The sequence below is a fragment of the Hakea prostrata genome, chromosome 5 (genome assembly GCF_041222555.1).
Source record: "Hakea prostrata isolate BN-2017 chromosome 5, UWA_Hpros_2, whole genome shotgun sequence".
In the NCBI taxonomy this organism is placed as follows: domain Eukaryota; kingdom Viridiplantae; phylum Streptophyta; class Magnoliopsida; order Proteales; family Proteaceae; genus Hakea; species Hakea prostrata.
The window spans coordinates 16420525-16435827 of NC_142604.1; the positions used below are offsets into that span (position 1 = coordinate 16420525).

General features: G+C 37.0%; 1 pseudogene across 1 annotated transcript; it reads right to left on the bottom strand.

Moving 5' to 3' along the window:
- Positions 1 to 2808: 2808 nt before the first annotated feature.
- Positions 2809 to 9532, bottom strand: LOC149015452 (L-ascorbate oxidase homolog; annotated as a pseudogene). Its single transcript, XR_016173414.1, has 8 exons — positions 9251 to 9532; positions 9040 to 9149; positions 6325 to 6595; positions 5202 to 5304; positions 4104 to 4449; positions 3647 to 4012; positions 3477 to 3555; positions 2809 to 3344 (listed from the first exon to the last, which is right to left on the bottom strand). The product of XR_016173414.1 is annotated as an L-ascorbate oxidase homolog (transcript).
- Between the last annotated feature and the right edge of the window lie 5771 nt (positions 9533 to 15303).

Sequence of the window (15303 nt, forward strand, 5' to 3'; positions counted from 1 at the left end):
ATATGATGGAGGATTTCACATTGCTACCGGGAAACTAACATGGTTGCTGACTATTTGGCCAGGTTATCTGCTGGGTTGTCATCCTTAGAGGTTGATACACAATGGACTAATTCGATAGTTAAGGAATTACAGTGGGATGCCTCTGATAGGCCTAGGTTTTTGTTCCAAGGCTTTCTAAGTATGTTTTTGGGATGCGGTTCTAGTGGAGTTTGTTTTCTCCCTAGCTTCTCTATTTTATTGAGAGTGGAACCAGTGAGATTGGGTGTAGTGAGTGCAATTGATGTTGCAAGCTAAGAGTGTTTGGTTCCTTATTTAACATTGAGTAATTATTGTGTACATATTTTTTGCTTTATTATAAATGACCTTTTAGAAAAATGATTGATAAGTCTATATAATTCACCTTCATATTATCATCTTATGTTACATCTTCATGTTACTTGTGCCTATAGTAAAATTGTCACTTAGTTTTTTATTGAGACATTAAAATAGAATTGTGAAACAACACATCTCACAAAATGATAATGTAATTTTCTTTTTACTAAAGATTTTATATGATGTGCTTAAATACAACTTATTAGTGGATATACACACCTAACATACTATTCTTTTTTGAAATTTTATTTCTTCAGTAAGAGTGTTAGTGATTTTCTCTCTAAACCATAGTGTAGAGAAGTGGGTTGTCAGCAAAGTGAGCATTAATCGCAAACAATAGACATGTAACATTCCCCCAACCCTCGTGCTACTACGTATATAAATGGATGGATTGGATGTTGAAGTGAAACATGTAACACATACAACTTAGTGTAAGGGGTGTGAGAAGAGTTGGAGAATTGGATATAAATTTGAGTACATTTTCTAAATCGGGTGGGTTATCTTTTCTTTCTTTCTCTTTTTTCCCCCTTTTGATAGAGAAACCTATTTATTTAGAAGCAACATGAGCTATAGCCATTGAATCCACTGAGAGAGGAAATGGGCCAAAGCTCCTTGCTAGAAAGAAGAAGAGCCCTTTGGGATAGGGAGTTAGCAATGTTGTTTAATATTCTATGAACATTGGCCTAAGGTGTCTAATATCTTATACAATAGGCATGACTTCCAATGGGCCTTGACGCACATGTGCTTTAACTAACCTAACCCGCTCCCTACCATCCGACTCTAACACTACTCTCATAGCATTTACCAAGGACGTAAAATGTTCCATTGTTACGGTTAGTCCCACATCGGTGCCTTACAAGCACTGATGTGGGCTGATATACCTTGGCAAACCCCCACTTGGTAAGCCGATTTTTCAGGTGGTGTGGAACCGAGGTTGTATCATCCACCCTGCATGGACACATCCTCAGCTTCTAAAATGGATTGGGTTTGGGCCGATTTAAACATGCTAGCTTGCATTCTTCTCTAGCATTTCTAATAATGAACCATAGCCCGCCCATACGTGGGTTATCATTTGTAAGGTCTTCTAGGTATGTATTCTTTTTATTATTGTAAGTAGAGTGGTGAGGGTATACAAAAAAAAAAAAAAAAGAGTGGTGAGGTTAATATTATTGGAGTAAGATTTTTTTTTGAGTGGCCCCACATAGAGTGTGAGTAAGGTGTGGCCATTATATTTTCCTTGATCAATGAATTGGTGTTGAATCATGTAAATTATAGTTGCATCTTGATTAATTTCATATTCTGTCATCATTACAATATCGACTTCATATGTATTGACCGGTGGGGGACGTGTTTCCACCATACATGGGACATTGAGAAACAAAACTTGTAATACTTCTGACATTAAATGATGTTGTCTTTATATTGACAAAACACTATTAAGATCTCTAGTGATAAAACATTATTAAGATCTCTTGGTTACTTGGTAAAGAAAGGATTAAATAATTTCCCTTAGAAACATGGTTGTTTGTAATGCAAAGAATTATTCTCCCCTTGTGTTAGGGTGTCATATGCAAGTAAGAATCTCACATCAGGATTTTAGTAACTAATGTGTAGAGATTTATCAGCTTGGGCACCCTCAAAGGACATGCTTTTGAGGTAGAGGTGCGGTTGAGTTTTACATGAATTGTTAAGAAATGGTATCAATCTAGATAAATGAAAAACAAGAGCTAAGAGAGTGGCATGCCCAATATTTTGGCAAAGCTAGGACACTTTGAATGCTCTAGTGTCGAGGGAAAGAATATAATGGTTTCATCTAGACCTGTAAACGAATCGGATTTGGCTCGGATATATACCAGCATCCGAATTCGAATAGCAAAACCGCTATCTGAATCCGAATTTGACAGATATTTAAAAAAGGCATCTAAATTCGAATCCGAAACTTTATCGGATATCCGATAATAATCCGATCCGATAAACTATCCGATTATTGATTGGTGACTGTCATTTTTTTATATTTTTGTTTTCCAATTCTCAATTTCCAATTACCGATTTCCAGTTTCCAAACCCAATTATTAGCCTCTTTTTTAGAGAAAAATATTTAATACTTTATCCTTTCTGATATATCCGGATAATTTTTGATTATCCGGTATCCAAATCAAATTATCATCTATTTTCAGATATTATCCGATCTGATAAACAATTATCCGAATCCAAATCGAGTTACTTAACGGACGGATACAAATATCTTCCAGTAAGAAAAATTCCGGATACAAATACCGTTAAACAAATACAAATGTCAATTTAGAGGCAGATTTGGCCATCCATTTATAGGTCTAGTTTTATACCAGGGGAAGAATCTAACATTGGACGTGAGTAGCCCAATATTGTTACCTCCATTGGGCAATAATGACTGGTTAATTCATCTCAGAAAGTTGATTACTTAGACAAAGGACATTTCCCATTAGAAGCAAGAGCTTATTCCAATAATGAATACTTTAAATAATAATCACAAATCTTTAAATAATAATCACAAAGGCTGTGATATTAATAATGTTATGGCAGAAACAAGGATACAACAACAACAAAAAAAATTAAAAAAGAATGTGACCACGAGTTAGGGTCATTTACACCTAATGGTGGGGCTGATTCTCTCCATCTCCACTTAAGCCGAATAAACCACTCCAGAATAAATCTGAGTCCATTTGGAGTATATAGCTTAGCTAAGAAAGCATTTAACCCAACCAAGTTACATACCGCTATCAGAGTGGCCTTGTGTGTCGTCCACGGGCCTTGCCACACATAAGTGCATTCCTTGGGATAGGGTACTCGTCCCTAATAGACTCCACAGGTGAGTAGACACGCAGATAAAATTGTTGCCCCAGGTACTGTCTTGCCCAAAACTCAGACCTCAAGTTCCACATTCCCACATTATCAAGTGCAACATATATAGCTGTCCATGAACTGGGATAAACCTGCAATTATATCAGGCACCAAAGGTTTAGATAAGCTAAGCTCCTGAGTTTCAACATTGAAGAATGTATATGAGACCAATGTTTATTAGTCTCTGTTTATGTTTGATTCAACTCTTGTCTGATTTATCTCACCTGGACAGTGCAACGCGCAATTGCATCCCTAAGATTGTATCCTTTCCTACTAGCTTGAGTCCACTCCCCTCCATCCATTCTGCAACACAATATTACACAAACCAATAGAGAAATGAGTAATAAGAAAAGGGTAGTAAGATCTAATGAAGTCCCATCATTAGGGTCCTTACCCAACAACGAAGAAAGAGTAACCATCCAAGTGCCAGCTTTGGACAATGTTCTCCTTGTTCTGGAACACAATTTCAATGTATGCTCGGAAATCAGCAGCCATAACTGATGTGTCTTGGTAGACTCCACCACCATATGGTTTATCTGAGATGCTACCAAGGCGAAATACGCCTCCAATCTTAAAGTGATCAGCAAGCTTTAGGGGTGTGTCAGCAGGGACAAAGGACACACTATTGACAGCATATCTCTGTTTGCCATTGACAGTGCCCGGAGAGTTGGCAAGAATTATTGTTCTTGTAGTGTTGATGAGGCCATAGTGGTATGAGCCTTGAGGGTTTGGCCGCGGTCCACTAGCTGTGAGATTAGTCCTGATTTTCAGAGCAAGATACTGATTAATGACAAAGCCAACAATCAAGGTCACACAGCAAAAATTTATGAGACCATGGCTTATTCATGTACCTGATAGAACGAGCTTGATTGAGGGACCAGTCAATTTGGGTTGTAGGTCCACCTGGGGGTGGGCCTTTCACAGGACCAGCGGAATTGCTGTAGCGGAGAATGGCAGTGCTGGTGAGGACCTGTGTGGTGAAACGTGTGGAGACAACAATGTAGTAGTCTTGAGCAGGCTGATCAGCAGTAACAAGAACAGAGTAGGACTGTCCAACATGGACGTCTAGGGAAGAGTAGGTGGTCTGGAGAGAGTGTGTGCCCTCGACTTCGACCAGCTTCAACTTATGGCCCTGGATCCGGAAGTTGAGCGAATTTTGCAATCCCACATTTGAAATCCTGAATCTGTAAGTTTTTCCTGCATGACAGAATGCATGACCACTAGGTTCAATATCCTTTCAAATTTGTGTTAGACCGGTTGGTTTTCAATTTTCTTCCTTTAGTTCCAGGTTTAATGGCTTAAATGGACCACAATAAAAGCAAAATGTTAACAGAACGATAAAATTGTATTATCCCGACCAAGTTTAGAATCTGTTCTAGGTTCTGCAGGAATGGCTCAACACCTTCACAACAGGCAATGATAGCAAGTTATGACTGAACCCATAACTCTGCCAGGCAATAGGGCCTTGGCAAGCTAACAAATAAGCTAGGTATGTGGGTACCCTGTGTAACTAAAATTGGATGTTTATTGCAAGGTTTCAGCTCAGTAAGTGGGTTCTATGAGTAGTCAAAATTGGATGTTTCAAGCAAGGTTGGACCTAGCTAGGTTCTTTTAGCCATTATGACTTGTGAAGATAGGATCTCTTTAACCATGGGCATCTTAACTCTGATTAGCTTTGGGAAGAGTATTTTCACCCCCATACACTAGGGGATGGGGGGGGGGGGTAAATGATAAAATTTAACATTCATAGAGATCAAGGTTGGGAAGGTCGTGACTCGTGAGGTAGGCAGTGTGGGTTTACAGGTTACGCCCCAGGTAAAATCCTGGTTACACAAATATGTCCCATTTTATTAAACCCAGGCAGATATGTCCCATATTGGATTGCTTCACAGCACATCTTAGAAACACCAAATAATACTCTGAAGTCATATTAAAAGATTCAATGATACCTTGTTCCACACTGAAAGAGATGGCATTGGATCCACGACCATTGATGAGGACTCCAGCAGGAAAAGGTATCCTATGACCAGCATCCAGGACTCTCTTCAAGGTCTAAAACAAACGCAAGTAGTATAAGTAATCCCAATCTTCATATTGACCATCCATGTATGCTATAATTATTTGAACCTTGCTTTTGTTCTGCGCATTTAATGCCTAGGACATGTTAAGCAAAACACTGGATTGTCTCAGATCAAGATTTCGACCAAAATTTCAATCTTAACCATTGAAAATCAATAGTTGAGATCGAAATCTCAGTTGAAATCTTGATCCAATAGTCTGCAGAACAGTCTTGCGCTTTAAATGCGCAGGACCGAAGCAAAATGCTAATTATTTTCCGTACAGAAAATTTCTAGAGTAAAACCGGTTATCAAGCATCATGATTCAACAATTCACTTAATTGGATTGAGCCGTTTAAACCGGGAGAACCGGACCGCTTCTGATCCATGTGGCACATGGTGGCCTGGTGGGGGGTTCAAACAGGTTGGCCCACCATCTCCGTTATAAAAGGACAAAATAGTGGGAATCCCTCCATCATTGTATAATTTGGGCTGCTGTGAGTTCTGCGGTGGTTGTCAGCTGTTACGGGGCCCACAGCCCGTACTCATTTAATGGCTAGAAAAGCACCACGTGGATACAGAAAAGACAAATGAGCTGGATACCAGTGATAAGAAGTCCAGCCGAAGCAGGGATGAGCCACTTATGATTCCTTTTGGACGGACTCGATTACATGATTGTCAAGTCAATAGATCCAGCTGTTTTACATAAATCAACAACTCAATTTGGACGGTCAACAGCCACCGACAGAACCATGTGATCCAAATTTACGCCTACTTTTTCCTTCCCCTTCTTCGATTTTCTCCCGCCATTTATTTTGTTTATTGATTGGCGGGAAATGAAATGCTTCATTCCACCGTACCCATCACGGGTTTTTTTTTTTAAGATAAAAAGGGGTTTTAACTCTTAATCTCTCCCGTCGTTTTCTGATTAACAACTCCTAATGGGATTAGGGCAAATTAAAGCTCGAACAGTTTGAAGTAATAAAAAAAACTGAGGAGAAGTGGATTTCCTTACCGTGTGGTTGACTTTGTACCAATCACCAATGAGGACGGTATAATCGCCGGCAGGAGTAGGGAAAGGTACCGGAATTAGTGGACGGCTGAGGATTCTGATACCACCAAAGCCACCGGCAGCTTTGTGGAAGGCGAGAGATGGGTAGTAGAAGAAGCTGCCGATCTGGTCCTTCACCTGCAACACGTATGTGAAGTTTCTCCCAGGAGGGATGGGACAGTTGGTTCCATAAACACCATCTTGCCATGAATTCCTCCTCTGCAGAACTCCGTTCCTGTAATATTTTTTCACCCGTTACAAACCCAGAATCAAAATCAATAATCAATGAACCAACTAAAGTTTGAAACATCACAATTCAAATTTAATGTTCATAATAATGCTTGTTTTTCTGGGTAAACATGTTCATAATAATGCTAAGATGGGAAAGATAACTGTTTGTTTGTGCCAGCCAGACTATGACTGTAACCCCTCTGTCTAGAATGATAGAACTTTTAGCCACACATTTCTGATGGTAATGTATTTGTCGTTTTTCTGTAATTTTTACAGGTGAGGAAAGAGCAAAACTCAGGCAACTTTACCAAGATATTTGTAAATAACTGCTATTTTAATGGTAGTTCCATTGGAGAGAACATAATAAATCAGCAGAGCAATGAACCCGTGAAAAGCTGAATATTGCTTTCTACCATCGAAAACACAAGAGTTCACGGACATCCGTTAAAGTTATCTTAAATTTTGTGGGTAGAAATGGTAGATACGCTTGGGACTTGGGGAGAACATAATAAATTAGCAAGTAAAGGATCCGTGAAGAACAGAATACTTAATTTATTCCATAAAAACACACGAGGACACTTAGCTCTGTAAGAGTTATTTTAATGGGAATTTTTTCTTTGGTGGGGTTGGGGGAGAGTAAAAAGGGACTATGTACTATTTTTTTTGGGTAATCGTGAGCCGTGAAGAACTGAATATGCCTTTCTTACATTAAAATGTTCACCGACATGATTATCTAATCTTTTATTCGAAGTTAAACTTTCATAATATGAGATTAATAATTTCATTTTTTTTAAGACTAAAGAGAAAGTCTCATTATAAGTTTAAATAATTATAAAATTACCTCTACAGATGTAACGGAAATTCACCTAAACTGAAAATGTCAACTAAACCTCATTTCAGGAAGAAAAAAATAAAAGACAACTAATAGAAGATATGAAAAGGGCAGTCATTACCACCATTCATGCCTCATGGATTGGAAGTCATTTTTCAAACCAACTGGGAGAAAGAATGGACAGAAAACTTTTTCCTTAGTCATACATGTTTAATTTTCAATTTATTTTTTGTTGCTTTGTCTAACGAGAAATAAGTGCAATGATAAGTTTGCTTTTAATGCTTATAGCTAAAAAAAAGGCTTGCTTCATTGTCAGCTAATGCTCATGAATTCAAGCTGGTAAACTGTCCCTTTAAAAACAAGTTAAAGCCTACATGCATTATGAGCTACCAAATTCCATCAACTATAAAGCCTAGATAAAGATTTTCTCATTTTTATCTCGTGAAAACTGAAGAGTACTTCACAAGTTGTCAGGTAGCTATTAAAAAGGAATGGAAAAAAGTAAGGGTGATGAATTGGAAATATAAGAGATATGGAGTAACAATTAAGATATTTTGACATTTTTGCCAAAACCAACCAAAGCTTTGCTACTTAGTGGCTTGATATTAATAGCTAAAACAACAAAACATACTAATTACTCTATGTTTAATTCTCCTATGCTCCATGATATTTATATCAGTCTAGCTAAGGATGCATTAATAATCAAAACTGCAACATCTCAACTGTAACTATTTCCCTTTAACATATATGCTTTTGCTTTCTCATAAAAAAAGAAGAAAGAATGTATCCTCTCTGTTCATTCTATGGAAAGATTCTGACCCTCTTTTATGTCTCATCCAATTGTCCAAGAGGAAATAAATTAAAAACCTCTCATCTACCTCTAGGGTTTGTAAGTTTCTCCTCTAAAGTGAAAACTCTGAACATATAAAATGAACCAATCCAGTAAAATTCATCTTTTAGTGACCACATTCAGAGCAAGATCTAGAAACGCATACTCCAAATGAAGTCAGGAATCCCCATCAGCTAGTGTTTAGGAAATATTATCATATAACCAACCATGTTGGCATTGGTCAGCACTGATTTGAATAAAGGAATATCCTTAAGATTGGGTAACCCAAGAAGAAATGGGTGCCTTAAGGTTAAGGGCACATGGATCACACTATACACTACTTGACTTTTACATTAGGTCTTCAATTTAGTGATTTTGCAGCCTGGAAACAGTGACGTGAGCTTTTGTTTTCTGGTGGGGCCACAGCCCATGGCGTTACCCTGTGGAAGTACACTCAGAGAGAGCCCAAACCACAGAGATCTAGTCAAATCTTAGCGGGAAAAACAGAATTTCTCCTCTCTCTCTCTCTCTGTATTTCTGAAAAAGAAAGAGAAGTAAAAACAAAACAACTCATCCCTAATTGACACATGATCGATCCAAGTCTGCAATCTTGATTAGGAGATGACGACAGGTAACATGGGAAGTTTTCTTTAGGCTCTATCTACTCCACTCATTCTCTTCTAAGAATCCGCCGTAATTTAGAGGAGTTTTAGTCTTTAATCACATTACTTAATAATCAGAATAAGCAAGAGAGAGAAGAAGAAGAAGAGAGTAGTGTTTCGCTAACCAGGAGATGAGGAATGGCTCAGGGAGACTGTTGAAGACGTTTATAATGAGATTGTCATTTGTGACGGAGTTGATATCTGGACCTGGAAATTGGCCGTTGATGAGAATCCCCTGCAATGCGATTCCAAAACCACAACATAAATCAATCACAGCAAGAGAAAGATTAAGATCAGATCTCGAGTTGAAACTGAAAGTTGTGAATATAAACTAACCTGTTGTCGAACACCTAGAGGATAAATGTCGCCATAAGTGATGTTCCAGGTAAAGAACCTGTAAGGATCTTCGGCGCCAACCAGAGCAATTAAGAGCAGATGGCGAAGAAGGAGAAGATGGCACGCTTTGCAGTACCATCTCTTGAATCTTGATACATTTTCTGAGAAAAAGCAATGCAGATCCACCAGAGAGGAGGAGGAAAGGGAAGAGCTGGAAGAGGGTTTTTGTTTCTGCTCTAATCAAGTTTTCTGGACTCTCTAGGCAGAAATTTAAAGGAGTGTGCAAGTGTGAATAAATGAGAAATTATTATTTTTGGTTAAAATAAATGGAACTTTTACGGCCTTGTGATGAGGGAAGTGAATGATGAGATAAGAATTTTATGAAAAAGATTAGGAGAGAGAAAATATTTTAAAGTGCGGTACAGACATATTGTTGAGGCAGTGCTGCAAGTGTGTGGAGCTGTAAAAGAAAAAGAAAAAAAAATGAGAAAACTTGGTGTCGGTTGGAGTTGTTTTTAAGAATTTCATGTGTGTTTTGCATTGAAGCGGTGGAATGCAAGGGTCCACCTGCTCCTTACCTTTGGACCAAACAAGCCTTGTCTCACATGCTTCTTCAGTTCTTCCCCCCTCTGTCATAGCTGCGGGGATTGACTTTAGATTTTCTATCACATGGATATTGGTTGGATTAGTAAAATTTAAAGTATTGGTATCGAGTATTTTATCGATTAAGTGATTTTAAGAGACAGTATCGTTTTTTGTGAATATATTTTATCGTTCAGACTATATTGATGTAATCCAATGTGTCCAATAAGGCTGTAACAAAAGAGATGAAAAGCATATTTAAGGTTTAAGTATCGGTATCGAGTATCGTATCGGTTAGGTAATTTTAAGAGACGTATCATCTTGTATCGAACATTGTATCGCTTTGGATAATGTATTTTAGTGCAATTTAATGGAGAGACATATCGTATCGGTTGGGTCAAATATGAATACGTATCGGCTAGTATCGTATGGTTAGATACTTTAAACCTTGGGCATATTCATATTAAGGGCTTTGTTGTGGTAAAAATAAATTTTACCATGTAAAATATTTAAAAATTTGTTTCTAATCCTCTTCGAAGGCTTAAGTTGAGTTCGAATTGCTGTTTTTTTTAATGTTGAAACATTGTTGAATGAGTGTTGGCCATGTTTAGGATTTCGAGCTCTTCGAAATGATTGGTTGTTGGCCAAAATCTTTTTGGGTTCTACTTTGCTATTTTGAATGTATTATGGGTATGGATGTATTTTGGTATTTTTTTTAAGTAGGTTTTTTACATGTATATATAATTTCTCACCGGGCTTTCAGGGCAAGAGTAGAGAAATGAGTAGGGTTGTATTTGCTCTTCTTCATGGTGTCTGATGTCCTTCAGTTACAATCATATTTTATCAAATATGTTCCTAGGTGTGTAAACAGTTTGGCTGACCACTTGGTTCGGAAGGCCACGTTGATTTCAGGTAAGAAGTTTTGACTATCTTCCTCTCCTTTGTTGCTAAGGATCTCAGGTCTTCACTCCTCGTGTAATCCCGGCTCTCAATGAAAGTTGATTTACCAAAAAAAAAAACGTATTTGCTCTTCTTCTTCATAATGAAAACTATTTATACCTGGTTGTGAATTTGTCGAGTGAACTATGTAAATCTTGCCTATGCATTTGGTCTTGCATTGCTTTGCTCCTGGGTTCTACATCTTAAAATTGGGTTTCATATCTTCGTGAAAGGTTTAGAGACTTTATCAAGTAATGCCCATGTGAAAGGAGAGTCCAATTTGTCTAAACTAGATTTGGTATGATTTTTATTTCAATTTTCAACTAATTCATAAAGTAGTATCCATGTAAATGGCTCTAAAATTTGGTTTCAGGGCGTGTTAGTATGATCTACATCTAGAAGTCTAATTTCGATTCTGAAATTTGGAACTTACTAGCTTTAGTGACAGTACATATATGAGAAAATTACTAAATTATGATTGAATACGTGTGATCCATCTAAAACTAGCTGTGCCCTAACTTTATCATGAAGCCTTCCCTTGTTATATTCATTTTTCTGATCAATTATAGTTAACATAATTGACACTTGGCAATGACTAATACCTTCTTTCTTTCTTTTTTTCTTCCCTTGTCTGATAAGTTTATGTATATAGGGTTGAGGATATTACATATGCCATCAGCAAAAAAGAACCCATAACTTCTTTACTATTACCAATACTTATTGATGAAGAGATCATGAGTTTAATTATCATTGATGGTATATATAATAATTCACCTTTTATAAGAATCACTCAGAAACTTCAAGATAGAGAAGTCAGATTTGGGTTCTGGCCTAATACCATATGAGAAATCAAAATGATGTTTCATTATTTACAAATTAGAATACGAGTACATATACAGAATTCATCGACCTCTCTGTTGAAATGTATGGATCTCTACCACTCTACCAATACTATATTGGCTAAGTATTAACTTTAGTAATATTTTATTTATATATAAAAGTTACCTTATACCAAAATAAAAAATAAAAAACATTTATTCGTTCCCCTTTGTATTAAGATTTATATTAATATTATAGTTTCTAAATATACAATAATATGCTAATACTATTGCATTAGATGGCCCACATGATTTATAGATGTAGCTAGGTTCCCATGCTGCCAACTTGCTCTAACTACATTAGTTTCATTGAGGAGTAGAGAGAGGAGTAGTGGATGTGAAGTAATTGCCACTTAAAAGTAAGATGTAGTTGAGACTGGGAAGTTGGAAGTTGGAAGTGGAAGGCGTGACAGAAGGAGCTCATGAATAAAAAACCCAAAAAGGCACATCCACTACTTCCAGAACTACTTACAGAGAAAATGAAAGCAAATCTCTGGATGTGTTCTCACTTCTCAGTTAAGAATTGCCAAAGTCCAAACAATCATTGGCATCTATTTATTTTGCAAAAGAGTCACAAAGCGGTTTTCTGGAACCTATCTTAGCTGTGCTCTTCATAGTTGATGCTAAAACAACTATATACAAAACCCAAATTTTCATCTCTAAATAACATGAATTCTCTATCATATAAAATAGGGTGGAGGAAAAGAATGGAAAAAAGTATGCTGATTTCAATAAAATTTTCAAAACTCACTTTATTTGATTTATCGGAATAAAAAATAAATAAATAAACTTCCTTAACTTAAGAAACCAGTTTGTTGATAGGTTAAACTTTTTTCAGCCCATGCTTTTTAAAAATAAAAAATTAAAAAAAAAAATCCCACCCTTTTGGCCTTTTGGGTGGGGTTTTTCAGAAAACTATATATATATTTTATGAAATCCACATATTTCATGTTTTTTTTTCTCATTTATCCTTCATTTTCTTTCTTGTTTCCCTACCTTGTTATCAGTGAATATTACATTTTCTTCTTTCCTACCCCATTTTTCTCTTGCAAACAAACAATTCCTATATCTGTTGTCCTCAAAGACCATGAGTTTCAATGAAGTGGTTGGTTTCTTGTTCCCAGGTTTTCCTTCCATGTCTTCTTCAGGGATTTCTTTGGTCTTTGGGTTGGTAGGCATTGACAATAGTAGGACCTGGTAGCAAAATATTATCTTCAAGATGCAAAGTAGAACTTATGGTGATGGACCAATAGCCCTATAATGATTCAAGTCGCAGGACCAAAGTGGAAGAAAAACAACGGAAAAACGAAGTACATAAGAGAATTTTGATGATGAATTGAAGCCCGGTCTTAACAAGACCTCGCCTCTGGGGCTCAGATTTAAACCCAAATGCATTATAGAAGCCTTGTAATTTATCAAAAAGAGAAATGCAAGTTTGCAAACAATGAATCTCATACCGAAAACTCTAAAAATCACACCATAATTGCAAGATTTCAAAGAATCATGTCACAATGAAGAGTGGAAGAAGGTGACAAGGAACACTGGCACAAAGATCCCAATAGCCTTAACCAAGGTTTAAACTTTAAAGTATTGGAATCGAGTATCGTATCGGTAAGGTGATTTTAAGAGACGTATCGTCCTGTATTGAGTATTGTATCGTCTTGACTAATGTATTTTAGTATAATTCAATGGAGAAACGTATCGAGATGCATTGTATCAGTTGGGTCACATATGGATACGTATCGACTAGTATCATAGGATACTTTAAACATTGGCCCTAACTGGTCATCGAAAAATGAACCAGGAAAGGCAACTAAAAAACCCATGCACCCAGTTCAACATAATGAAAAGGCACCGGTTCATAATCAGTACAGGCCAGGTGAACCAAGTCCTCTTTGGTTCAAGTAATAAGTCTCCAGTAAGATATGTAATGTAGCCCCTCACAAACAGCATCTCACATGCCTGAGTTGTTATTGATTCTGCAATCGTTGAGCATTAGCACAGGATCTCTCTGGTCCCCTGGTTGATCTCCCACATGAACAATCACTGAAAGAAGCAACAGTGGAATTCCTCTTCGATTCTGAGGTGCTTTCATTTTCAAAGTGAAAAATTAATCAGTTAGATCTTCTTCTTAGAAAGATGACAACAGATCATATGCTTTGAACCCTACAAGGGGTCTTTGGAGGACCTAATTTAAAATTCCACTCGTTTTTCTTTGGTGACACACAAGTTTCCTCCATGTCAATAAACACAACCTCAACGATTATCTCGTGAATAAACTTTTCTGATTCAAATTCTGAGTGAAACCATTCTTGTCTCCATTGATATCAACTAGCACTAAGAGGAACATACATCAGCATACAATAGCAAAAGGGAACAGTAGTGCTCTATAATTTTCTAGTACTAAAGCCTAAAGGGCTCTGCTTTCACTATTAAGAACAAGCAGGCCTGTTAGTTTAGAGGTACTCATGGGGCATAGGGTCCTCTAGGTGGGACCCATGTATTGGTGGGAGAGATAAATTAGGTTGAATGGTTAAGAAACTGGAAACGTATAAAGTTACTCAGTTGAATTGGCAATGGATTATGGTCTAAAGAGGCATCTGTTCTTGAGTTCGACTTGCCATGTCCTTTTTTTGGACAAAAAAAAAAAAAGAAAAAAAAAAAGAAAAAGAAAAATAGACTTTCCATGTCAGTGAGGGCATATTCATAGAAGTTGCACAGTTTTTATTCAATTCGCGTGACCAGATTTGGATGGTATAACAAAAACAGAGATGGGTATTCAGTTGATAATGACCAACATTTCTCAGGGAAAAAGTTGTAAATTTTCAACTTAGTAATAATGTATGTAATATCTTCTCTCCAATACATATAAAAAGCTGCTTTAAAGTTATACCCCAAAAAAAAAAGCGAAGGACATTGTGGGGGAGAGGGTTGTTAATATATCGTGCACTTTGCTTGTGTGTTTTTTTTTTGGTAATCCTTTGATTATATCCATCCAAAATCAAACCAACCATTTTTGAACCATCTAAGTAATGGGTCCCTCATAAATCATATTGTGTATGGCTTGATTCTTAAGCCTGACTTTGAAGATTAACTTGCTTTGACATATTTTGGTACAATCCAAATGACCTACTTTTTGAGACTTGTGGTGAGCCATCACTAATCTCTTGCTCAATAAGGGCGTGGGGGGATAACTTGACAATATGATAAGACCCAACTCGATGAGTCAACTCTTTTACCTGATTAGAACTCTTTGAATTTATACTTTTAAGTTTTCTTATTGAGTCATTGTGAAATTTGAAGATTTTTGTCTTAGGGCTTTGGATGAGAGTATTGGAGATTGATTGAGAGATCTTCATCGTAATCTTCTTCCTCTATAGTGAAAGATTTATGTTATCTATGGATATAGCATGTTGCATTGGTATGTTAGTTCTATATAAAGCGTCGAACCCGTGACCTCTTCCCTAAGAGGTGCCGATCATTACCAATTGAACAACCATTAGATGGTGGGATTTTCCATGACTTAATTTAGAGTAAATTACAAATTACATGCTTTAGTGAGGCTTAAACTCTAGATTGCATGCTTTAGTGCCCTAAACTAGTGATTGTACACTCTCAAAATTACAAGTTACACGTTCATCACTTTCCATTCTA